Source organism: Macaca nemestrina, chromosome 2 (assembly GCF_043159975.1).
Source record: "Macaca nemestrina isolate mMacNem1 chromosome 2, mMacNem.hap1, whole genome shotgun sequence".
NCBI lineage: Eukaryota > Metazoa > Chordata > Mammalia > Primates > Cercopithecidae > Macaca > Macaca nemestrina.
Window position 1 is genome coordinate 202,886,965 of NC_092126.1, and position 26,395 is coordinate 202,913,359.

A 26,395-nucleotide genomic window follows, 5' to 3' on the forward strand; every position below is an offset into this window, starting at 1 on the left:
CCAGTCATCAGTAGGCTATTAGTAGTTAAGTTTTGGGGGAGTCAAAAGTCATACATGGATTTTTTAACTACACAGAAGTGGGGAGTAGGCAACCCCAAATCCCGTGTTACTTAAAGATTGACTATATATTAAAATTTTTGCATATATGTGACATATCATTTATCATTATCATTTTGAAATTTTGTTAGTTATTCAGCCACCACTGCAGTTGATAACAAAATGCAGGTGCATAATAGCACATACTTAAGCACTTAGTAATAATTTAATAAGCTATATTTAAGTATAATTTGTGCCTGAAGATGATTTATTTTACGTATTTAAAAATATTGTTTTGAGAAAGTGTCAATAAGCTACACAAAACTTCTAAAGTAGTGAATGACCAACATATATATATATATATACACACTCCTTATCTATGGGTTTTTTTCCTTAGATTATTATCTAAAAACTAATCTTGTATTTGTGATCTTTCTGAAAATGTCTTGAGACGATTCTTACAAACACCACCAAAAATGTATATCCCTTGGGTATATAACATGCTACAAACTTCCACCTTCAAAAATTGAGGTTCTTTTCTAAATCAACTCAAACATTTTACTCTGTCAGTCAGTTGATGTGTTGCTGTCTAAAATGTAGATTGATGGTTGACAGCATTGATGTCATAAATTATGCATGCCAATTTCATGAACACAATTAAACTGAGGCAGTATGGGTAATTTAAATAATTATACGTATAAATAGTATTATTAGTCTTGTCAAAATCTGCACCTATACTAGATGTCAGCGTTTAATATCAACAAAGAGTGTTAAGGATTCAGGATTTTGCATCAGTATGGTTGGGAGACAGAGTTAAATTACTTGTTAAAATAATATTAGCATACATTTGTCTGACAACTTTGTTTTTGACTTTTATCTAAAGTTTGAGTAAAAATATACTCTTTAAAATTTTGGTTATTTCTATTAAGCTTAGTGGCACAAACTGGCTAAAAGTTGCCATATATATATAATACGTGAGAGTCTATTACATATACTTTTATTCAGTTCTTTTAAATATCCATAGTATTTTAGAACACATAAGTGTATAATATTAGTTTAAGCCTACATATTTTTTTCATTATCCAGAACATACATTTGATTGTTACTCTCCTGAGATCCTGCTGTGTGCCTAAGGGTGGAGGATCAGAAATTCTTCAGCCAAATTAAATTTAGTTTTAAATATATCATAACTACATTTTTAAAGCAACTTGTAGATGTGGGTTGTCATTGTGATTGGTATGAAATCATATGATTCAGTTTTTGGACTATAGTTCTGGGTGGTCAGGTTTTGCTGGTTGGCTTTTGGATTTAACATAGATTTGGATTTAATATTGAAGAGCATCACATGAATACAATATTTTTGAAGATTATTGTAACTAAACAGTTGAGAAAAAAATGGCTCAAAAATTAGGTAACATTGTAGTATAGCCCTAAATACCTAGCTAAATGATGAAAGCTTTCATTTTAATATCAGGCTCTTTTCGCATCTGAGGAGTGTTTAGAGAACATTGTTTATAATAGATTGCTATGTGTGTCTCTACTTGTGCACCACAATGCTCCAAAGTATTTAGAACAAGTGTCTATTTCTTATATTTTTCACTTTTTCAGCTTTATATAGGCATAATTGACCAGATAAACTTTGTATATATTGAAGGTATACAGAGCGATGTCTTGATATGCATATATATTGTGAAAGATTTCCATGGATAAATTATTTAACATGTCCATTACCTTACATAGTTACCTTTGTGTTGAGACTACCTAAGATCCACTGTCTTAGCAAATTTCAAATGTGCAATACATTATTAGTGTTTACAAGGTGTTCAAATCAAGATTTCCAAACTAGTCTTGAACTACCTGTTCACAAGAGAGTATGTTACTGTTTTGAGAATATTTATTTCCCTAAATATTAGAAACTGTGTTCGGGTAACTTGAAACTCCAACGTCTGTCAGTTTTATTCGGTTTATGCTGATATATTTGAAACTAAATGATCACAAAGACAACAATTAGCTTTTATATTCTAAGATACTATATATTCACTTGGATAAAATAAAATTGGCTTTCAAATTAGGGGACATTAAACATATGCTATTAGCAATTTTAGGCAATTAAATTAATACTTACAAAATGTCAAAGAATATCTTCAACTCAAAAGTAAGTTATATATCTCACTTTATACAGGTACTTGATGTGATATGTATCTATCATGTTAAATGCCTCTACATAAGACATGTTTATATTAAATAACACTATTTGTAACATTTTCCAATATATGCTTCTTAAGGAATATCATCAGAATGATCCAGATTAAGCAATTTCTTGTTAATTATTATATTCTTTTTGAAATGCTTTTCAACAGAGATGCTGTATACATATTTTAAATTTTTAAATAAATATATAATCAGCTATGAAAATTATTATTGCTTAATCCATCCTCTAGAAGTCTTTAACAAGTATACTAATGTGAACATTAAAATTCTGAATCACACTGAACAAGCTAGAGGGCTATTTTAAATGCAGAAACAAATCCATTCAGTGGGAATTTAATAGATTCTTCTCTTCATCCTGTCTTTGAATTACGTCCATCAGGGATTTTCTGCCAGGTTGGTAATGATAACAATACATGACACAGTCACATACTGCTATAAACTCATCTACAGTGAAGTTTCCAAATGAGTGACATAGATTGAAAGTTAATAGGATCTTGAGAAGAGAAAGACAATGTAATCTGGATATGGGTTTGATCTTCCAGATGGGTGATCTTTAAAGGATGAAAAGTCTTCTTTACCCCATATTCATGCACGATTTTAAACACACTCACCCTGTTAATTTTATAAGTATAACATACAATAAGTAATCATTCCAACAACTCTGTGAAGTAAATAAAGTCAGGCATCTCCATTCAGTAACTAAGCTGGCTAAAAAATGAATTAGGTGGAATTGCCCAGGAGAAGTGGGTAGAGAAGGGATGATCATACACAGAGCACAGAGTGTGTGCCCTACAGTCTGTCCACCACACATTGGCTGAAGAAAGATAGAAAGGGAGAATGAGTAAAGACAGTGTAAAATAAAGACTGTGTTTTAAAGGCATGACTTAGAGAAAAATATTTTCTGATGTAGAAAGAACTCATTCAGGTTTTTAAAAAGTTAATTCATTTATTCATTTGGGCACTAATATAGTTTGGCTGTGTCCCCACCCAAATCTCATCTTGAATTGTGGTTCCCATAATCCCCACGTGTTGTGGGAGGGACCAGGTGGAGAGAATTGAATCCTGGGGGTGGTTTCCCTCCTTCTGTTCTGGTGATAGTGAGTTAGTTCTCAGGAGTCTGATGGTTTTATAAGGGACTTCCCCCTTCACTGGGCACTCATTCTTCTCCATCCTGCTGCCATGTGAGGAAGGGGCATTTGCTTCCCCCTCCCCCACAATTGTAAGTTTCCTGAGGCCTTCCCTCCCCCGTGGAACTGTGAGCCAATTAAGCCTCTTTTCTTTATAAATTACCTAGTCTTAGGCAGTTCTTTATAGGAGCATGAGAACGGACTAATACAGGTACCTACCGTGTGGGAGCACAGGTATTATCGATACACCAGTAAATAGGAAAGGAAAAGGAAAAGCCCCTAATCTCATGAAGATCACATTAAGTGGAGAAAAAGCAATAAAAGCATAAAGAAATAAAGAATATGGTTTCACATAGTTATTTTGAAATGGGTGTTAGGGCTCAAGGAAAGCCATTTTAGAAAGGCAATGGGCATAATAACAAGAAAAGCAGACGGAAGTCTATCTACCACCCTTCTTTGTTTGGTGGCACATGAAGGAGCAATTGTATCATGTATCTGGGCTCAACAATTTAAAAAGAAGCATATTTCTAGCTCTACAAAGGTATAAAGCAAACTCAAAGACTTTTGAAGTCACAAGGTGAGGTTTGTCAATTTGCATGTTCCCTGACCATCTGAGCATCAGCTTCTGAGTTGATTTTCCTGGCTGCTCTCTCGAGACACTATCAGTGTGGCAAAGTCACTACAACCTGGGATCATGTCTTTGCATCTGTGAACAGTACTCCTTTTTAAATTAGTGTACTTTAGCTTAAAGTAAAACCTCATAGTCCATGACAAGTGCTTGCAATTTTTCTTTCAATCCAACACCCAAGAGGAAATAATAACTCACATGATCTAATACTGTGCTGTCCAATATAGTAGCTACTAGCCACATGTCATCACTGGGCACTTGAATTGAGGAATGGCAGATTAAGAAGTGCTATAAGTGTGAAATTCATATCATAATTTGAAAACTTTCAAAATACTAAGTTAAGTAAATTATTAATTTTTTTGAACTCATTTTAAATATGGCTACAAAACTACTTCAGGTTATATATGTGTCTTATGTTACATTTCTATTGGATGACACTCGTCTAGATAGAAGACACTTAAAGACTGAGAACTAGAACTAATTTCTGAAAACCCACCCACAAATGTATGGATCTAATTCTTGAAAGATAATTCCAGCATGAGGTGTCATATCTGTTTAAATATTGAAGCACTTGAAAATAGTCTTGTAAATTAAATGTCTAATTATGGCTCAAACACATCATCTGTAAAATACAACCTACATGAAAACTTCTCAATGACCATTTAAATGTACCTATTGCTATAAACATAGTTATGATTCTTCAGCTGTGCACTTTTGCAGCAGATGATTAATTTTAAATCTAAGCACCACCCTCATTTTGTTATTATCCTGAAAACTTAAAAAAAATACTGGTGTTGTGTAAAGACTGTTTTAAAGCGGCACTATGCTCCTTTCAATATACCTCTAATTCACTATTGAATGTGTAAAATCCAAGTTTATCTATATTACGTCCATATCCTGTTAAGGACACTAGGGGGAGCCTCAGAGAGTAACAAAATTTTGAGAAAATCATATGCCTCTGTTAACGGAGGACAACTTAATGTAAGTATGCTTTTTCTCCATAATAATAACGATAAAAAAAGAATTCTCCATTAGAGCCTCACATTTACGATCAGATTGCTTTTGCGAATTTATTTTGTGATATATACATGTATATAATGTACTGTATACTCATATACATACAGACATAGGCATTTTCCCAACTGATGGCAAATTCTACCAAACACACTTGGAATAAAAATAAACTCATGTGGACATCACCACTAACAAATTACCCACGTGGTTTTTCCAAAGGTACCAACTAGTTGATTATTTTTAATCAGTCATATACCCGCTTGTCTTCCCTCTCCTTGTTAATAACAACATGTTTTGGTGAATTTTGTTAGGTATGAGAATTTTTAGTTGAATATCATGGATTATATCAGTTGTTCTCAAAATGTGGGTCCTAAATCAGCAGCCTAGTCATCATTTGGGATCTTTCCAGAAATACAAATTCAACCCCACCCCAGACCTATTGCATCAGAACTCTGGGGTGAGACGCAGAAATCGGTGCTTTAACAACCACTCTAGGTGATTCTGTTTCTGGCTTAAGTTTGAGAACCACAGGATTAGAAGAAAACCTCACATTGTGATGAACTGTCTAGGAAAATTTTTAGTGAGCCAACATGAAATCAATATTTTTCAGGTTAATGTGGCATTGAAATCTATAATCAAAATTTACAAAATGCCTGAAGTATATAATTGTATTAATTTTTTTTTCAAAAAAGGGAATAAACACATCATAGTGAAATAAAGTCCCTTAATTTCCAGTTTTATGATTTTTTCATCATTACTCAGAGGAAAAATTGCCTAAATCCATGAAAAGAAAGACAGCAAGGCCAGTGGTGCTCTCTGTGCTTGGAACCCTGCCCGGCACATAATAGGCACTACGTGATAGTTAGCGAGCGCTATTATTTTCATTATTGTTTTGTTGTTATTGTTTTCTTTGCTAGTTGGCAGGTTCTGAAAGGGCTCTCACAAGGTGATGAATGAACTGCTGTTGAATGAGAAAAAGACCTTATGATGAAGTATTTTTATTCATATGATACAACGTGAGGTATGTTTACCAGTGAATTTAACACAAGGCTCTGAGGATCGTGAGGATAAATACTGCAGGAAGAGAGCTTGGATTTCCCCTGAGGTGCCATGCAAATGGTAGAGGAGAAAGTCGCTCCTACACACAGAGCACATTATTATTAAGGCCAGGTGGTGGATACTATGTACCTATGTGTACGGCAGTGGTAACATTGGGAGTTATCTTGGTTTTCAAGGACTGCCATAACAAAGTCCCACAGACTCCATGGCTGTGAGATATTTACTGTCTCCCAGTTCTGGAGGCTACAAGTTCCAGATCAAGATGTCAGCTGGGTTGGTCCCTTCTGAGGGCTGTGAGGGAAGGATCTTCTCCAAGCCTCCTTTTTTTGGCTGGGGATGGCTGTGTTTTCCCCTTGTCTTTTCACATTTTCTTCCCTTTATGAGTGTTTCTATGTCCAAGGTTCCCACTTATATAAGGACACTAGTCATACTGGATCAGGGACCCAGCGTAATAACCTCATTTTAATGAAATTGACTCTGTAAAGATCCTGTCTACCAGTGAGGTCACATTCTGAAGTACTAGGAGTTGAGACTTCAATATATGATTTTGGAGGGAAGGGGAGAACAATTCAACTCATAACAGGATTGGCAGAAGATTTTTTAGCAAAATAGATTGCAGTGAGATTAAAAGGCATCTTATATGCAATGTTACATTGGTACTATTTCCTGCTCACAAAAGTGTATCCTCTGAAGATTTTATGGAAGGGGGTGATATGATGTGTTTTCTGGGAGTGATGGACAGTAAAGATTAGAGTGAGAGGAAGCCAGGGTAGGCAAAGGTTTGAGTAAACAGGTGCATCGAAAGGCTGCTGAAATGGAAGCAAGGAGGAGAGTTTGAAGAAGGTGGCCTTGGGAAATTCAAGAGCTATCCCAGATGAAGAAAAGGGTTCAGGTGGTTTTTACATAAAGAAGACAAAACAGAAAACCACTTAAAAATAACCCCTAAGATTTTAGCTGAATTCATAATTGGATTGTGATGATAATAGAGAAGAAGCATGACTCAGTCAAATATATCTGAAATTAGGTTTGGAATAGAATTCAGACCCACTGTTCAGTTGGAAATAAAGGCATATGGGTTATAGTAGATTTAGGGCTAAAGGCATTGATTTTGCACATAGCAGGAATTGAAACCATGACAATAAATAAATATACTGGGTAGAAACTGACAGAAAGGTGGGGCAAATAGACTCAGTAGAAAATACTGAGGAAATCAACATTTGGGGAGCGGTTATTGAAGAGACAGTGAAGGGCAGAGAAAGTATTGAGAGGAAGGAAAACTGGCAAAGAATTCAGTTGCGGAAAAACCAAAAAGAGAGAGTCCAAGAAAATGAAGAGTTAACATGTTAAAATTCTGTGAGAAGTCAGGTAGTTTGACACCCAAGAAGGAGTCACTGTATTTGGTATTTAAATTCTAAGAACAGCAATGCAGAATGTTCCAGAAAGTGTTTGCCTGAGTGTGTGTGAATGTGTCTATTTATGTCATATATCAGAGCTATGGGGAAGAATTTCATCTCAACATTTTTTTTTCTTCCTGTTCTACTGCAACTAAGCGCTGTTCTCATTTGCTAATTCATTTATTCCACCGAATATTTATTAAGCACCACTCATGAGTCAGATGCTGAGACAAACTCTGGAAACACATAGTTAAAACTTTACAGCCTCTATCCTCAGGGGAGTCTCAAATCCATGTGATATTTACAACGGAACACTGCATAAGGTATTCATGTTTTGCTTCCTGGCACTCTGGGGACCAAAACTTGGTTTTGGCCTGAAGCTCGGTTCCGTACTCCAGCAGGCAAGTCAGGTGTTTTTCTTTGTTTGTTTTTTCTTTTTTGCCTTTTTTTTTTTTTTTGAAACAAACACCAAGGAAACATTTTATAGTAGTTGGTTGTGACTCTTTTTGACATTTTAGGAACTACTTGTTCTATGTAGCAAAAAAGTAAATAAAAATAGAGCTGTCATAATAGAGCAATGCACAGGCTACCAAATCTCACAATAGGTTCACGTTAGGAAAAGTTGCTAGTCAACATTTGTGTTAGCTGAAGTGGCTTACTGAGATTCTGAACACACTGTCTCCCAGCTAATCCATCTACCACCATTGCTGCTCCTTTAAATGTGACTCTAACCATAATGACCACCACCACTATGATTGCAAGCAGAAAACCATAAATATACGAATTGAAATATCTCACATATAACTTGAAAGGAATTGTCTTAAGTTTATTTTTATACACTTAACTGAATCAAATTAACTCCAGTAAACTGTTCTGGTATATTTGCTTTTCTTTAATTTTTCTATTTGTTTTAGATTTGTTTACACTTTATTTGAGGGAGAAAGATTTTTAAAATTTACTACAAGTAACATCATAATGCATGTGTACAGTTATGACTATTTCAATTAAAAAATACATTGCATGACAATTTTCTGTTTCACAAAGAGAAACAGTATTTTTGAAAAGCTGAATTCTCCTGTGCAACCTAGTAGAGTTTTCTATTCCTGAATATACATCCTTTCATAAATATTACTAGCAGACTAAACATCTGGCATTTAAATGTCATTACTATAAATCAACCACAAAATCTGATGCCTGATTTGAAGGGTCAGTCTTATGGAGTAACTAAAGAATAATCATTTTTAAAGGAGATGAGCAGTTTTGGATTTATGATACCAATAATTTCTCTCTTTAAGGAACTCCAACTGACTTAATTTAATGTTAAGAATAAAATCAGACTAATTAGTTTTCAGGACAGGTCAATGGCATCACCATTTTCCTTTTCACTTTGGGCAGAAGCCTGGGAGTCACTTTTGACCCTCTTCATGTCCCATCAATCACCAAGTTTTGTGTCTTCTTCACAGTGACTCAATTCAGTTCCACCAGCCTACTTCAGGCCATACTCATCTCATGCCTCAATTACTGTAAAAATTTTAATGTGACTTAGACACAAATTCATGATAAAATTAGAGACAAATGTCCTGATACATCTTGAAAATTATTGCAAATACCATGAAACTTTGTAAATTTAATCTATTTTAAACCAATCTTTTCTTTCTCCTCTTTCAGTTAATCTGATGAAGTGTCTATAATGACTTTGTATTGTGCATGAATTAAGATTCAACTCCTTAAATTTAAAACGATGAGTTAGTTGTATTTAGCCTGCCTGAACAGGATCTTTTCTTCTCCATTACCGCCATGGCTCCCATGACTAATTTTTTGAGTCAGGATCTGCTCTGTCACTCAGACTAGAGTGCAGTGTCATGATCATAGCTCAGTGCAGCTTTGGCCTCCTGGGCTCAAGCAATCCTCCAACCTCAGTCTCCCGAGTAGCTGGGATCACAGGCATGTGCTACCACACCTAGCTGAATTTTTTACTATTTTTAGAGACAAAGTCTCGCCATGTTGCTCAGGGTGCTCGGGTAATTCCCTCCTTCATTCAGGCTACTTCTGTATTTCGCTAAACCTTCCTTCCTCTTTTTCTGAATATCCATTTTGCATGCCATAATGTGTGCTCCTTCTCCCCTTTGACTTTTCACCAAACCATTTCTTATACTCTTAAAAAATTAAAAGTATCCTGGGTAAGACAATCTTTGCTAAGCTCTACCTATCACAAGCTTTTACTTCACTTAAATACAAACTTATACTATACAAATCAGCACTCAAATCTGTATTTCCTTATATATGTTTGTTTTTGCTACCTTATGCATTTATATTATACTGTAAATTTCTGAGCCCTGTGAGGACCCGAGAGCAGTACCTCCAAACACAACATTGTCAAGTGCCTCATTTGTTATTTTTCTTATGAGCTACATGTTTTGAAAGCTTTATCTAATCAACCACAATCATCAGGCAAATGACTTCTTGGCTTTTGAACTAGATCATCAGAACTACTGTTCTGCTGTTGATACTGTTCTAGTCTCAGAAAAGGATTCATGATGCTTTATCTATTGAACTTCCAGAAATATAAAACTAGCACAAGGTCTCCAATTTTTTTTATCTTTCAGAACTTTTAAGCATTTGTGGTTACTGCTATGGAAAAAAAGGTCACTTCTTATCATCTTTGTTATAGACAAGCAGTATCTAGAAACACATTATCAAACAAATTGGTGGTACATTAATTCTTGTTTTTCAAACTGGACCTAGGTTTAAAACGTTGAACAACTCTTGGTATTTTAAAATAAAGGGCCTTTATTTTTCGGATAATGACATATTTACTCTTGGGGGTTAAAAGGGTGGTTGTTGGCCAATAGGAGGGAAAAATAATTTAATTTTCTCCCAAATTTTTTCTTACTGCTGAGGTCCTGAATATCATGTTTTTACAGCAGTGTCTTCACAAAGTAGAGTAAGATATTTAAAATGAATTACTTTAGCTAATGAAGCTTAGCCATTTGGTTAAATGGTATGATCACGTAGTAGGCCATAAGATCAAGTGGCAAAAATCAATGGAGAACTGAAGATACTGTCAGACCAAGAAAAAAAAAAAAACAACCAGGAGTTGGGGTTAGCGATTGGGGGAGAGAATCTAAGAAAGAGGGACCGGGCTCTAGCAAATAAAAAATTAATCAAATTAACAATATAATAATGAATAATGACTTTGATAAGAAAACTCAAATAAACATATACTCAATGCTCAAAAACCAAACTCAAATACAACAAAAATGATATAACAGCCCCCAAGAGAAGTTTCCTACTAATATCCTAAATCTGGAGCAGAGTACAGGCAGAAATGAGTGGATACTCAAGCCACCAGCTGCTCTGTTACTCTCTTCCTTGTGTTGGGGACCTCTTTAGGTGGCCTCTAGCAAAGAGTGTGAGGATGACAGCTAAATCAAAGTACTTGCTGCCAGGGAACAGACTGTGTCTGAAAAGGGGAATCAGGTTGGTATTTGAATGTCGGCTGACATGTTTAGGCCATAAATAATTTCATCTTCATACTGGCTGATTAAGGCAGGTGGTATTTTCTATCTGAGAGAACAGACTCAAAGTTTTTTGTTTTTTCTTTCTTTTTTTCTTTTTTCTTTTTTCTTTTTTTTTTTTTTTTTTAACTCAACCAAAGTCATACCTTTTTTGAAAGGGGCAATAAAAACTCATGCCCTATTTTGTCAGCTTCCAAATTTAATGCATATGGCTCCAGCTGACCTCCATCTGGTCTTAACAAGTAAACACATTACACATGAAATTTCCCCTCAAACATATGAACCAAGAGATTAAGTTAAGATTTTTGAAATAATTAAGATAAAATCTCACTCTTTCTCAGGTAATATTTGCAGTATAGCATAGTTGATATGTGTTTTTTTTTTTTGTTTTTTTTTTTCTGTAGAATTAGTTGTGGAAGTTTCCGTCAATCATTTACTCATTTCCTTGATAAATATTTATTGAACCAGTAGCATTACAGATTTAGTAAATAACATTCTGTGACTTCATGGTACTTACAGTTTAAGAAGAGAAAGAGTAAATAAAAAATAAAAGCATAAATAAACATAGCTCCAAACTGTAAAATAAATCATAAGATGCAAAAAAAAAAAAAAATAGAATGAATTCAAAAAGTGTACTAGAAATACACGAATTTGACTCGGGACAGAAAATTCTGTAGTAAAGATGCTATCTTTTATTTATTACGGTTCCAGCAAGAAGCCAATGAAAGGATTTTGCACAGGATGGTAATATGATCCAATTTCTATTTTTAAAAGATGGCTGTTTGTGGAGGAAGGATCAGAGGGAGTTAGTAGCAGAATATAAAAGAGAATATAGGGAGCAAAGTTAGTGGTCCAGGAAGAAATCCAAAATGATCGAAGTAAGATGGGAAGAATAGTGCTAGAGAGACTTGGTATGATTTTTCAAGAGATGTGTTATAGAGAAAATCACCTGACTAGCACGGTGGATTTTGCATGGGCAAGAGTAGTAAAAGGGTGAAGTTGTTTTCAGCCGCTCTGTGTATGAAGTGGCCATTTCATAAAATGAAGAAGGCTGGAGAGATTGTAGGTTTGGGGGAAAGGATTACTAGTTTAGGCTTAAATATTAAGTATGAAATTCCTTTAGGTGTCTAGTTACAGATGCCATGGAGGCTGTTGAATATAGTGGCCTGTAGCTTGAAAGAAGAGAAAAAAGCCATGTCATCTGCTATGGTGGATAGCTGAAGTGATGGGACTCGTGAGATTGCTGGGGTAAGACAACACTATGAAAAGGGAATAAAGAACCATCAAGGAAGACAAGGGAGATGGAGAAGTAGCAGGTGGGAGCAAGAATGAGGCTCTGTGGAGGCCAAGAGACAGAACACCAACTATGTGAAAAGCTGCTGAGAGATCAAGAGGGATGATGATTGAAAAGCCAATTGGCATGACAGCAAAAGGTTACAAATGAACTAAAAAGAACAGTTTCAGTAGAGTAGCCTTGGGAGCAGGGAGAGAGTTGGAGGATATGAAGAAATGAATTGGGGGTGAGAGGTGAAGCCAGCCTGTGTGGACAATTTTATTGGGAAGCTTGACTGAGAAAATGAGTAGAGACCCAAGACACAAGAGTAACGTGGAACTATGGTTTAATCTAATGATATATACTTCAGCACATATTTGAATGCTGATTGAGAAGGAGTCAATAGTAATAAAAATGACAACAGCTAATGTTCAAGTGTGCCAGGCATTGGCCCAGATGTTCACCCATGAAGATTTCTTTAACACTCATGGTGACCCTACAATATTTTTATTACTGGTTTAGTTTTATAGACAAAGAAATTGGGGCACAGACAGGTGAACCTGTCTAAGTTCCCAAGCCGGTAAATGACAGTCAGTTTTTAAACAACTGGACTCTTTTCTCTGCTCTTATTAATTGGAAAAACACTAGTTTTGTATTAGAGGAGTAAAGAAGGAAATTTGAAAGTTAAAACAGAATGGAAACAACAGTTGAAGTGCATGGGAAGGAAGGCAGGAGAAAAGTAGTGTAAAATATCTGTGGAGGGACTGGACATTATTAGACAAAAGACCTGTTCTTTGTTGGCTTTTGAAGTGTCTTAATGAGACAGGACTTATTTCTTATCTCACCATTTGTGAATGATTCTTCAGATATTAATAATGGCGTAATCCTTTATATAGGGATTATGATAAGGTTTAAGATTACCCAAATAAATGCTAGTGCTTTTTACTTCTAAATCGAAATACAGAGAAATCGAAATCCTCAATTCAAATGTCTTCCCCATTTCCCCTAGAAAGAGATATAGACCAATGGAACAGAACAGAGACCTCAGAAATAACACCACACATCTACAACCATGTGATCTTTGACAAACCTGACAAAAACAAGAAATGGGGAAAGGATTCCCTATTTAATAAACGGTGCTGGGAAAACTGGCTAGCCATATGTAGAAAGCTGAAACTGGATCCCTTCCTTACAACTTATTTGAAAATTAATTCAAGATGGATTAGAGACTTAAATGTTAGACCTAAAACATAAAAACCCTAGAAGAAAACCTAGGTAATACCATTCAGGACATAGGCATGGGCAAGGACTTCATGTCTAAAACACCAAAAGCAACGGCAACAAAAGCCAAAATTGACAAATGGGATCTCATTAAACTAAAGAGCTTCTGCACAGCAAGAGAAACTACCATCAGAGTGAACAGGCAACCTACAGAATGGGAGAAAATTTTTGCAATCTACTCATCTGACAAAGGGCTAATACCCAGAATCTACAAAGAACTCAGACAAATTTACAAGAAAAAAAAAAACAACCCCATCAAAAATTGGGCGAAGGATATGAACAGACACTTCTCAAAAGACGACATTTATGCAGCCAACAGACACATGAAAAAAATGCTCGTCATCACAGGCCATCAGAGAAATGCAAATCAAAACCACAATGAGATACCATCTCACACCAGTTAGAATGGCAATCATTAAAAAGTCAGGAAACAACAGGTGCTGGAGAGGATGTGAAGAAATAGGAACACTTTTACACTGTTGGTGGGACTGTAAACTAGTTCAACCATTGTGGAAGACAGTGTGGTGATTCCTCAAGGATCTAGAACTAGAAATACCATTTGACCCAGCCATCCCATTACTGAGTATATACCCAAAGGATTATAGATCATGCTGCTATAAAGACACACGCACACATATGTTTGTTACTACACTATTCACAATAGCAAAGACTTGGAACCAACCCAAATGTCCATCAACAACAGACTGGATTAAGAAAATGTGGCACATATCCACCATGGAATACTATGCAGCCATAAAAAAGGATGAGTTCATGTCCTTTGTAGGGACATAGATGCAGCTGGAAACCATCATTCTCAGCAAACTATCACAAGAACAGAAAACTAACCACTGCATGTTCTCACTCATACGTGGGAATTAACAATGGACACAGGAAGGGGAATGTCACACACTGGGGCCTGTCGTGGGATGGGGAGAGGGGGGAGGGATAGCATTAGGAGATATACCTAATATAAATGACAAGTTAATGGGTGCAGCACACCAACATGGAACATGTATACATATGTAACAAACCTGCACATTGTGCACATGTACCCTAGAATTTAAAGTATAAGAAAAAAATTTAAAAATAAAAAAATAGAAAGTGTTAAAGTGCTTCTAATTTGATTAAATACAAGCACTTACTCATGTTGTGGTGTCATTGGCTACATTTCAGGTGTCATTGAAGCATGTATGAAGTGCTTTTGGATTTGCTAACAACTCAGCAACGTTAATTAAAGACAGTATGCTTGGCTCTTTGATTTGGACGGTTTCTGCTAGGATGGTGTAAACAATAACATGTACAAAAATAGAGTACAATTTTGAGAATTTGTCCCATGTCAGCAAAGTTTATTCGTTTCCGAGGTAAAGCTGTGTAAGGTCATTGCTTACAGAACCACAAAATAATTCTGTCTCCCAATTCATTATGGAGATGGGTATGGAGCATAAAGAAAATAAAAAAAAGAAAAGCATCTTTTTTATTTGCTGATAGATTTTTGGGGCAATCTTCCCCAAGGCATTACTTTATTCCCTAAAAAATGAGATATGTAGTTTTTATATTTAAAAAAGATACCATGTAGTAACATATCAAGGTGTGTTATGTACAAGAGATTTGTTCTCTAATAATTATGCTCTGCTCTGATTGTGTGTGAAGACTCCAAAAAAAAAAAAAAAAAAAAAAATCCTGCCAGGAGAGATCTGCCCCAATGTTTCTGTTATAAAGAATATTAACAGACTGCTTTTAGTCTTCCTGAGATAAATACAAAGAAGTCATGTTTTATTTCCTCTTTCCTCTTCTTCCCTTTTCCTCTCCTTTCATCCTTTATTCCAAGGCAAACCACTTACAATTTACAAGGTGTAGTGTCCCTAGAAATGTGGAAGTGCCAATTCCTGATTTAGTCTGAATAATTACTGAAGAATAATTATCAAAGAATTGTTAGATTACAGAGAATAAAAATAATACTCTCATTTTCTTTTTTCTTTTCTTTCTTTCTTTTTTTTTTTTTGAGACAGAGTTTCACTCCTGTTGCCCAGGATGGAGTGCAGTGGCGCGATCTCGGCTCACTGCAACCTCCGCCTCCCAGATTCAAGTGATTCTCCTGCCTTAGCCTCCCAAATAGCTGGGATTACAGGCACCCACCATCAAACCAGGCTAATTTTTGTATTTTTAGTAGAGATGGGGTTTCACCACGTTGGCCAGGCTGGTCTCGAACTCCTGACCTCAGGTGATCTGCCCGCCTCAGCCTCCCAAAGTGCTGGGATTACAGGCATGAGCCACCGCGCCCGGCCAATACTCTCATTTTCTATATGTGTAACATGATCCCAAAAATTCTAACTCAGAATTTATATTGAAGATTAGATTCCCAAAAAGTAGATTCTTTGAAAGTATTAGAATAGACGGACATGTGACCAGCATAATCAGCTATTGTCTAAATTCTAAAGACAAGGATTCAGAGATTCTTGATATTTTAATTTCCTTTCCTCCGTATGCTATGATGTTATCATTCAGATAATAATGAAGTACAGAAAGGGATAATAGAAAGAACTTGCAATAAACAGTCAATGGAAATTTGGAAAGTAGCCATTCAAAAAATGATAATATTCAATCATGGGAAATAAAAGTGAAGAAAGAAGGAATATTTGGCAGATTCAAAGAAATGAGCAACAAACTAGAAATATTAAGGAACTAGATCAGACCTAAAAAATAAAATATTTTCTACAGGAAATAAGAACAAATTACTAGACCACTTTTCTGTGAGAAACTGCCTGCCAAGGCAGCCCCTTCCCCGGTAAGGACCATTATAATTGTTTGATCATAGAACCGCAGCCCACTTATCCCCATTTCTTCCAGGAAATGGAACATTGAACAATCTTTCCTCTTTTTAAATGTTCTCAAATTGTTCACTTGCCCCACTGCAGTCAACCAAAGACTGCCAGATGTGCTTGAACATCATTAAGAAAGGAGTTTCTCCTGCTTCCAAAAGTCCCACCTTAATATGAACGAATGTTAAAACCCGGTGGCAGAATGGACAAATTCTCAAAATTCGGCTTCATTTTTGGAAGAGACAGAGAATAAGAGAAAGCTTATTAATCAGAGACAAACTCAATGTTCCCTTTTTCTTCTGTAAAACCGTCTCTCCCATCTAACATCTTTATAGATAAAGCAAGAGTGTCTTGCCAGAGACCATACAAGCTATTTCAAAACTTAATTTAGGACTTTGATCTCTAATCCCTCCTAAATATTTTAACTATAGACCTACCTAGGTATTTTTTCTAAATTAGAAATTTAGATCGAATCAAATAGGACTAATGTCATCTAATTGGCTATTCTAGATACCCCTGTGAACCAAGATAAAAGTCGGTAAAAAAAAAATACCATGTCTCCTTCTAGGGCTAATTCCAGGACCCGAAGTGGCTATCCTGCTAACGCCGCAGCTGTCTAAGAGGATTTCATCCACGGTTTCAAAGATGAATATTAAAACCCAAAGGCAGAATGGAGTTAAAGTTTTAACATGAAGATGTCAAATTTGGTAAGTGCAAATGATTTATCAGACTCTAATACTGTGTGCTTGGATCTCTGTGTGTGTGTGTGCACACACTCACATGTAAGTGTGTAAAAAGGGGAAGGAGGGAGGGAGAGGAAGAGCGGTGGGTGGAAGGACAGAGAGTGGGAGATAGTGAGATAGCGGAATTTGCTTATAATGGGAAAGGCATCAGGAAACTTTGGGTAGGTGAAAAATGGGAAATGTTTTCACTGGGAGGGAAAATGCATCTAGAGAGAAAAGAAAACGGTCTAGGAAATAAATAAATGGATTTGGGAAATTCTAACTTTGCCCTGGGTCGGTTTTGTCTATTTTTGATCACGGATCAGAGCTTCGGCCAAGCCACCAGATCATCCCCCGTGTGGTTATAGACCTTCTGTCAAGTTATCCTCCATCATGCGACCAGTGAGTTGATAATAAACTAAATAAACTAAAACTCAAACCTGATCATCTGTCATATCTAAAGCTTCCTTCTATGTGTCCCGATTGCTTCTAGGATAGTTCTAACTGCTTACTGCCTTGCGTCTCACCGGGGTCCTCTCTCCTTGGAAACTCTGTCTTCCTTGCTTGTGCTTCACTACACCTGTGCTTCCTCTGCTCAGAATGACCATTCGTGCCCATTGCTGTCTCCTCCTCTAGCTAAGCCTGATTATTCTATTCAAGTTACCACTGAGAAGCCTCTCTTTCCGAAAAGCCTCTAACACCAGCCTTCTTCCAAGGGTCCTGGTTCAATAGCACCCTCCAGTTCTGAGTTCCTGCTTTTTATGGCACCCTGTTGTATTTGCCTTATTGTTTGTCTGTAAGAACCCCTGGATTGTGAGCCAGCTGATAACATGATCTAGTGTCCATCTTACTCCTCATTATGTAACTAGTATCTTAGCATAGTCTATAGTATAGAGTAAGTACATAGTCAATTTAAATATAAACACTAAACTAATGAATGAATTTGAAAATGATTTAAACTGTAAAAATAATAGAGAAACAAAACATAAAAGGTAAAATGTTATGAATACTTTTTTAAAAAATGAGATTTAAAAAATAAACGTATGTTCTCAATCTGCTTTTGGAAGCTCTTTAAACCTCAGCAAAATGTAGGCCACCTGATTTGTGATTATACCAAGAGTACACCAGTGATATGTGGCCTACTGACAACATGGAACGCTTTGCAGAGCTAGAAAATTAGATTAAAACAGAACACACTGATTGGATTTAAAGCTTATATAGGGTCACAGTCTCAAGACTCTTGCATTCAAGAATTGCCGGTAGTGAGAGTATTATATCATCCATCAGTCAATCCTCCACGTAAAGAGGCACCTGAGTGAAGTGAGGCATGCTGACACTTTTGCAGTCCGTTGCTCCTCAGAAGGGCTCATATCAGTATATGATGTGCCCACTGCATGTTATTACATTACTACTGGCACATTATATTTGTGTTTGCTAAGTAATTCAATAAAAGTTAACATGAACCATGATGCTTCTCATGACAGGTGCTTTTAAAATATAATAATTCCTTCAGTTAATTAAACATACGCCACAGATGGAATTAGAATAACTGTATGATTAACACACTTACGGAATCTTCTCAATGGTGAAATTCCAATCAGATTCCCTAAATATATGTTTATGAAAAATCCACTTTATGCTGAAATTCTTCCAAGTTTTAAATTTACTTTAATGTATTATAAAATCTTCTACTCCTTGCACTAATAACTTGAGAGCACCTTACTCTAAAAAAATGATAGCATATTCTAGGCAAAATGAGAGGTAGTCATTAAAATCCTCTCTCTCTCTCTCTCCCCACAAATCTAAAAACTCAAATAAATCAAATTTCTTTAGCTCTTTTACTGAGGGGCTTATTGTGGAGATTGTTATATGATTGACATTTTGCAGGTTAAAATATGAATTTTAAAAGAACTGCCCCTAGCATATTAGCATTTGGTTTGGACAAGTTATAGGTATGAACAGAAAAGAAATATTTCTTTAACCTTTGGAAACAAAGATAAAGAATGAATTGCTTGTCTTTCTATAGAGAACAGCTTGTATTTTTTGGCCCAAAAGGGGGAAGGTCTCTCAAATTTATTGTCTCATGCTTCTACCTCCAAAGAGGCAAAAATATTTTCCCATGACAAGTAAAATGCCATTTTATAATTCCTTGCTAACCAGTTTGAACATTTTCAAAAACTGTATAATTAGCATGGTGATTATAGTGTACCATGAAATTACAGTTGTTTTAATATTATGAAAATTCTGTACATAATTTTGGGTTCTCATGAAACATTATATACTAACTATAAATATTAGTAATATAAAGACATATTTTATAGTATTAGGTGAGAAGAAAATATTACAGTTTACCTCCAAAATTTTTCCATTTTTAAATGATCTTCCATATTGCACTGCATATTAAAACCGTACAGAAATGGAAAGAATGGGAAGTATCAAGGTATTGTAAAAATGTTGAGTTTTTGAGGCAGAAGGATTTCTTGAGCTCAGGAATTCAAGTCCAGCCTGTGTAACTTAGCAAAACCCTATCTCTTAAAAAATACTTATTTTTTTAGGATGCTTTCCAAAATCAGGAAGGGGGCTAATATCTGAAACAAACATTTTTCTGTTTTCTCTCAGTTTCACTGACCAAGAAATAGAAAAATGTCTTTTCACTTTTTTAACAAGTTTATAGAATGATAAGGGCAAATTTTGAAAGGCTAGATAGAAGGAAATGAACATTCAAAGAGGAAGGACAGTTTTTAAATAGGTTTTCTAATTTTGTTCCTCCAATGACAGTCCGTGGACCAGCAGCACTGGCAGCACCTGGGAGCTTATGATATCACACAGAATCTTAGGCTCCATCTAGAGATATTAAATCAGAATCTGCACAGTAACAAGATTCCCCAGTGATGTGTATACACATTAAAGTTTGCGAAGCCCTGTTCTATTACACAGGTGTATATAATTCATTCTCCTTGAAGTTCAAGGAGATTTAGCCTAGCTCACATTCATAATGTTTCTCTATGATAGGAAGGGGGTATACTCTCATTTTACAGGCAGAAAAACTCATGTGCATAAGACATGTGATTTACCACATATTACACTGTCAGTGGTGATAAATTTGTTCTTGGCAATCAATATTAAAAGGTTTTCTTTATATTTTTCTAAAACTTAAAGCTATAAAGGGAATACTGTTTTAGATATAGAAACCTACTCCCACTAACATCATTGAAAGTTTTTATGTGATTCAAAGTTGTATGATACATAAAGAGAATGATCTCCAGAATGGATTTACATTTTATGATATTTTTCTAATTATTTTAACTATAAATAATAAGAGCTTTATAAATATATGTGGTTATCTAATGAAATACCTCTGTACTTTTCTACTTTCTATATATACTGGTGATTATTTACCTGATTTTGTTATAGTCATTCACACAAAACTGAATTATTTTGACTTTTTAATCAGAGTTTAATTGATTTATTTCATAGTTTTTCATGCTTAATTCTAATAAACAGACATTTATTATTCTATGTATGCTAAGGAAAAGCACAGGACAGAAAATAGTGTGTATTAAATGATGAACAAGATAACATCTCTGCTCTCAAATACACTCTAGTTCATCAGGGGAATTAAGACACACACACAAATAACCATGATTAATTTCAATGACAAAGAAAATGCTATGGGAACTCAGAGGGCAGTCACTTCTGATTTGTGGAATTAGTAAGACTTCCTGAAGGAGAAAGCATTTAAACTAGGCCAAAGAGGATGGTTGGGATAATAGGAGGAAGCATTACTAAAGAACATTTCATGCAGTGAAGAGAGCCAGAGTTTCCCTATGTGGTGGATCATTCCAAAAACTGCCCATGGAATGAGGCAGCCAAATGCTTCTTCTGCATGTACCCACTGCTCCTATGAAACTGTGCAAAGTTAGAAGTAGATATGATGAGCCCTCATCAAAGATTTTAAAACTATACAAATTGTTAAGGGAACTAGCAGGATGATAGTGCTGGTTCAAAAAAAAAATAATAGGCTGCCTAATATAGAGTCAGTGGAGAAAAATAAAACTCTGGAATCATGTTACAAAATTAGATATAAGATTGGTTGACATCCGTCAAGCAAAAAAAAAATAAAAAAATTGAAAACTATTTTTTCTGCGGGACAGAAAACATTTGTAATTTGTCAATCTTCACAAAATTAACGTGAAACTTTACAGTATGGTTCTAATCGATAGTAAATAGTAAATCAAACAAAGTTGCAATTCCTTAGAGCACCAGCTGACTCTTAAGTGGGTTAGTTTGATAATGCTCTGATTGAACTTCAAAGGGGCACTTTCAGATAATTTTAAAATTGATTTATTAAAACCACACTGTTAAGTAGCTATTATCAATCCCAGTTTTTGTAGAGGAAACTGAGTCTTAGAGATACCAGCGAAATTGCCCAAATCACATGGCTGATACAAAAAAGAACTGCAATCCTAATCGAGATCTATTTGACCTCAAATCCATAGCCTTTTCACTACACAAAAGCAAGGGAGAGTTGACACTGAACCTGTCCCAGGCAACGTGGAAGTGCTAAACTAATTAAAATTAACTCAATCCTTACAAAATGAGCCCAACAAAAACCAACATTTTTTTGTTTGCTGGATTCCTACTACACACATGAAGAGGCTAATACCTCAAAAAGCAAAAGAAGGAAGAGAAGTTTATGGTGTCAATAGCAAAAGGCCTGGGACAGGAGCTGGGGACATAGCATTCCACGATTGCACAGCATGTTTATGGAACAACCCAGTTCAGTGTGTCCCGAGACCATGATGGACAGAATCTATGGAAATAGGTAAGTGTGGATGGAGATGAATTTGCCTCGTGTTTAACGTTTTTGAGCATCCATCAGTCTGTGACTCAGAATAAAGTGATGGAGTCCTCCTGAAAGACGTATATCTACACGTATGCCCCAAGTTTCACAATCATTCTCAGAGACTTACATACTTTTTGACGTATTCATTTTGACATAAGAATATCTATAGGTGGGAAGTAAGGACTCCTTAAGGCTTTTAGAAATCAGATTAACCTGTTTTTGCATTGTCTGAGCACACTGTTCAAGTAAATGGCATTTTGACTAAAATGTCGATGATGGAGAATACAATTCTTAGCTTCCTCCAGTTAGCGCCAGGACTCACTTCGTGGTTCAGACTGATCCAGTTCCAACCCCACGATTTCATTAAAAAACAAAGACGAAAACAAAAAAGGAAGAAAAATCCAACCACCCTTCGCCAGGCACGACTCGAGAGAGATGATGACGATGGTGCAAAGATACCGAGTCTGAAGCTAGATGCACAGGTTTAAATACCGGCTTCCCTAGTTACTAGCTGCTCAGGATCTCAGATTTCTAAAAACCTGTCTGTGCTTCAGTTTTGTTATCTCTACAATGGGGTTAGTGATAGTCCTGCCCTGTTAAAAGGATTCAAAAAAATTGTACTTACAGTGTTTATGGCAGTCTTTGACACATAGTAAGTGCCACATAGTATTTATAGAAAGCATTTCTATCAGATACTTCAGGTGTAATATCAATTCTTAAGGTGTTATAACATTTACATGACTACATTTTAGAGGATATAGTTGCATATCTAGGCTTTCCAAAATCTTTAGAATACATCAGTGATATCCAGGCTGAACCTGAGCTCTTGGGCTCAAGTGATCCTCTCACCTCAAAATTCAAGACTTTTATAATGGTCTGTCTTTAGTAATTTACTTCCATTATTTTCATTTCTGTACATCTTAAATATGCCGTGCAATACAGAAGATGCTTTTAAAAAATCAGCCTTCTAAAATGTGACCTTTTTTCCCCTGTACATAAAATGGAGAAATCAGCTAGAAATTACCTTCTATTTCTACAAACTAATAATATAATTTGACTTAAACAGGCTTAGTACTTCCTGGCTAATTAATTATGTAATGTTAAACATGAGTTTGGGACTCATCAGAGAAATATGTAACTACTGTAGGTTGTTACCTAACTCCTATGAACTATATTGTTCTTTGTCTCTTGATCTATTAAATGAATAAAGTCTACCATTATCTTAATTGGAGTTTTACACCTTGATAATTCTATCTCATGAAGTTAACTACTGTTTTGTTTCTCAGTAGCTTGGCATAAAAACCTCTAGGTCTCATAGTTACTCTGGTAATTTTATTGAAAAGATATTTTATGGCTTCCTATATTTTATTGCTTGTGATTTAATCACAGTTGGAAAAATTCTGTATATTATTTTAAACAAAGAACAATCTGAAATTTACACATTGTCACAATAAAATGAAACATTACCACTCACTACATGTATTCTGGTAGAATCTTATCTCCTAACCACTAACATGACCTACACATACAAATACTGCTTTGAGAATGTTTTCTTTTGTGAATTTAATGCTGTATTAGTATTTCCTGGTTTCTTTTCAATAATACTGCATAATATTTAACATTTATTTAACTCACACAGGAGCTGTAAGTCTTTATACATGCTGGAGATAAAAAGACCTCATATAATTTTGTATCACCTGTGCAGATATGACCTCTCATCTTCTGGAGTCATGAAGCACATGACATTTTAAGACTTCTTTAATCTCCATTACGTAAGTTTTAGAACATTTTTTCTTATATTCTGTATGATACAGTTTTGTCATACATGAAATGGTAAGAAAATTAGCAGAGATTTACTGGTTAAGTGGGGAGAGAGGCAGAATTCTGAAAACAACATTTATGCATCCATAAAGTGTACAACAGAGATATTTACTTTCTTATTTGAGGAGAAGGGCTATAAAACCAGATAGACGACTTCAAGTAAAAAGAGCGGAAAATTCACATTTTTGACTATTCTTGCACAGGTTATTAATGTGAATCTTTAGCAGTCTCTGTTTCTAAACCAGATGACCTTCCTTAGTAAATGTCAGTGAGCATATTCATATTTGAACAGTAGAGGGAGCTCTAAAAAAAGCTTAGCAAATAGAAATTCTAAGTAAAAATTCCTTAAAAAGTTTTGTTTTAAGTCAACACATTGATTTTATTTTAAAAGCTTGTGTGCTTTTAAAAGTTCTTTATATGGTTAATATGTTTTGCTCAATTTTACTATTTGATAATTGAGTTATTTTAAAGTGCTCTAGATGTACAAGGGTTATTTTTTATATCCCAATAAGTTTATGTATAAATTTACTTAAATGTGTCTAGACAAAGTTATTTCTATGATTTATCCTCTCTGTTTTATGTATGCCACAGGTACATTAACAGTTTGTGAAAACAGATTATTAAGTCACCATAAACCTTATTGTTCTAAACCTGGCTTACTTACCCTGTGGATCTAGTCAAAACTGGACTGGAAAAAAGCAATAGCTCCGTTGGAGTCCAGAACTACCCAATGGCTGTAGGTAGTTGACCAACAGTCGATATTTACCGAGTGCTTATTAGAATCTTTATTTTTTATTTTTGGGGACAGGGTTTCGCTTTGTTGCCCAGGCTTGAGTGCAGAGACACGATCGAGCTCACTGCAGCCTCGATCTCCTGGGCTCAAGCAATCCTCCACCTCAGCCTCCTAAGTAGCTAGGACTACAGGCATGCACCACTGTGCCCAGCTAATTATTATAATTATTTTTAATTTTAATAGCGACGACGTCTCGCTGTGTTGCCCAGGCTGGTCTTGAACTCCTGAGTTCAAGCAATCTTCCGGCCTCGGCCTCTCAAAGTGCTGGGATTACAGGTGTGAGCCACCGCGCCAGGCTGCTTATTGGAATCCCAGTGCTGTTCTGGGTCCTCTAACAAGCATAAGAGAAATGCGACCAAGTGAAAGTGTCCTCAGCAGAACGGGGTGGCCATCGTGTGGGTGGAAAGGACTTGGGAATGGAGCTGGGTTCTCAAGGATGGCTCTGCTTTTGAGGTGAGTATGTTACCTACGTATAGTGACTCATATATCACAAGGCCCATTCTGAGGATTCTACAACTTAACAGAGGTCCATTTTCTTAAAATATTACTGCGTCACAAGTATCAACAAACACCTGCCTTTTACCTCCGTATATTAAAACCAGTATATGTGCATAAATCATTGTTTATAATTCCACAGTCCTAAAGCCTCTGAAATCTGGTATGTTTTTCCCATATAATTCTCTTTGTGGCAAAACCTGGTCTGACTCAAACTAAGTCAGCAGCAAGCCTTTATCTCAATTGATATGAAGATGTGTAATTATATTTTATATTTCTATAAACACTCATTATTTTGCTGAACAGGAACTTTTCTTTATTACCTGGTGCTTGTCCAGATGCCCACGTGGATGTTCGGTAACATCTAGTCTATGCATCCCATTATCGTTCTAGACCCAGAAAACTTCCGAACTGAAACACCGTTGGCCCGACAGTTTTAGATGGGGATTGCGGCTTTGCACCTGTCTCCAAACTGTCTTGAGTCTTGACGGTCATGTTGAATTTATGATGTTAGAAAATATAGATGGGTGTCTATTGTGCAGAGAAGATCCATGCGATAACCCATCTAAAGGCACATAATACATACAAAGATTTTATCTATATCAAGTGATTGAATAATTGATATCTAAATTATCTAAATATTAAAATAGCATTATGTGGAAGCACTTCGAATTCTTGTTACTCATAGGGACTAGTTTTTTGTGACATTTATTTAGTTGCAGATTTAGTTGCAGATTTTGCCTATCAATTCTAAAGTATATTTACATCATTTAGTAGAACATACAATGCTATGGGTCTGTATATTGTAAAATACAGTAAAATCTATTAGATGAGAGGTGACAAATCAAAGAGAAAAACGATTCAGATTAAATTTCGAAAAGGGGCTGATGAATGAATAAATAAGGTACAATGTATCTCACAGATTTTTAAAACACTCTTGATTTTGCTCTAATGATGACTGTAATAGGTGGGATGACACAAATACTACCAGAATTTCTCTTAATGAAATAAAAACCTTCTTTAAGAAAAGCAATGTGGATTATTTCTTATTCCTGAAAATGACATATAAGAATACCAGCGAAAATAAAAATAGATGTCAGTGAAAGTGACCAGTTCAGATTTTAGCAAGAAATTGTACTAGTATTTGAATACTATGCAGGCACCTCTATTGTTCAAGTGTTTTTATATTTATGTAGGCAGGGTGCAGTGGCTCATGCCTAACACTTTGGTAGGCTGAGGCTGGTGGATCGCTTGAGCCCAGGAGTTTGAGACCATCCTGGGCAACATGGTGAAATCCCGTCTCTACTAAAAATACAAAAATTAGCTGAGCATGGTGGTATGTGCCCAGTCCCAGCTAC

At 35.7% G+C, this 26,395-nt stretch overlaps 1 protein-coding gene and 1 long non-coding RNA gene across 16 annotated transcripts in view; one reads left to right on the plus strand and one right to left on the minus strand.

Moving 5' to 3' along the window:
• LOC105485558 (roundabout guidance receptor 2) overlaps positions 1 to 26,395 on the minus strand; it is a 1,382,758-nt gene that overhangs the window by 1,081,979 nt on the left and 274,384 nt on the right. The gene's annotated exons all lie outside the window — the stretch shown is intronic.
• The window catches only part of LOC105485550 (uncharacterized), a 66,645-nt gene that overhangs the window by 33,890 nt on the left and 6,360 nt on the right, over positions 1 to 26,395 (plus strand). The window contains exons 3-5 of the long non-coding RNA XR_011620437.1: positions 16,929 to 17,067; positions 17,409 to 17,484; positions 23,568 to 23,700. This is a non-coding gene — a long non-coding RNA (uncharacterized lncRNA). The remainder of the gene's footprint in view (positions 1 to 16,928; positions 17,068 to 17,408; positions 17,485 to 23,567; positions 23,701 to 26,395) is intronic.